A 1,510-nucleotide genomic window follows, 5' to 3' on the forward strand; every position below is an offset into this window, starting at 1 on the left:
CAGAGGAGGGAGAGCTGGTACCTGAATAAAACTTGGTCTTAAAGGTGCCACTGGATTGTTTTGGACCGGGGGGGCGGGGGGGGCTCTGCAGCTTACCTGGCTGCTTCTTGCTCTGACGGAGGGCTGCTGGGAGCAGGGGGTGGGGCTTGTTGCATGTGCCCGCCCCCTGGGCTCTTTACTGCCGGAGCTCCGCTCCTGTGCGTTCCTGCAGGAAATGACCCCTGGTCAACCCTATACCTCCTGAGGCTCCTGTACTCCCTGGGCCGCACCCCCAAACCTCCAAGAACTTCCCGACCTGGAGCTGCCAACTCTACCCCCACACCTGCCAACAGCCAAGGGAACCTGGTGACTTACTTGCAGGGCTGAGACGTTAATTGTGCAGAGACCACCATAACTTCTGGCTGGGTCAGACCATTTGCGTCCAGCATCTTGTTTTGCAGAAAGGCTGACGGACAGTGGGGTTGCCAACTCCAGGCTGGGAAATACCAGGCGATTTTGGGGGTGCAGCTTACGGAGGGCGGGGTTTGTGGAGGAGACGGACCACTGCAGGGTACACTGCCATAGAGGCCACCCTCCAAAGCAGCCGTTTCCTCCAGGGGAACTGATCTCTGTCATCTGGAGATCAGTTGTAATTCCGGGAAATTTCCAGGACCCACTTGGAGGTTGGTAACCCTACCAAATAGATTGTGCCTGTAATGTATTCAATAAGCTGCCATTGAATGCATAATGTTTTACGAAATGCTATGTTAAGCTTCGTCCTGGGCTAGGATCCAAATACATCCAATCACATTGCTAGCCCAGGAAGCACCTAGCCAATCACTATCAACAAGCTCCCTGAGCGGGAATGTCCGTGATTGGTCCTTATGTATGCAACCTTATTGGTTGGTAAATGTACAGTAGGCGTGGCTACATTCACCGGGAGAGTTCAAAAGCAGGACGGCTGCAAGACGTGGTAACATCCACCGGGAGAGTTCAAAAGCAGGACGGCTGCAATGTAAAAGCTGTTCTGGCTATTCATGTTGATCTGTTTGGAGTTGAGTTACGAGTTGCTGAGTAAAGCTGATCTTTTGCTGAAGCACTCTCTGACTCGTTTGTTAAGTAGCCGACTTAACAGTGCCCAAGGAAGCCTGCAAGAAAAACGCTCTCTCTTCCTTGCTGTTTCCCCTCTGCCACCCCACAATTGCCTTTTCAGTCAAAGACTGGCTCTACGGAACTGTTTCGAGCATGTCTGATCAGACCTTGTACCAATACCAGCTAATTTCCACTTAAACCTAGACTGTGGTCAGTCACACGGCCATTTTGATTGGGTTTCACCACTGTTCCCTCTTGCATTTAAAATTGCTGATCAGACGGCCGCATCCATCTCCCGCACAAAAATGGGCTGACTCGCGCGATCCTCCCGGTTCCCCAGCGAGTTTTCCTACACCTGGAAAATCAAGTACTTTCCGGATAGTTGTGCTTTGAATCCGCAATTTCACCGATCTGGACAGCCATCTCTCGCAATGATCGC

Source organism: Gekko japonicus, unplaced genomic scaffold (genome assembly GCF_001447785.1).
Source record: "Gekko japonicus isolate JY-2015 unplaced genomic scaffold, Gekko_japonicus_V1.1 scaffold181, whole genome shotgun sequence".
Taxonomy (NCBI): Eukaryota; Metazoa; Chordata; class Lepidosauria; order Squamata; family Gekkonidae; genus Gekko; species Gekko japonicus.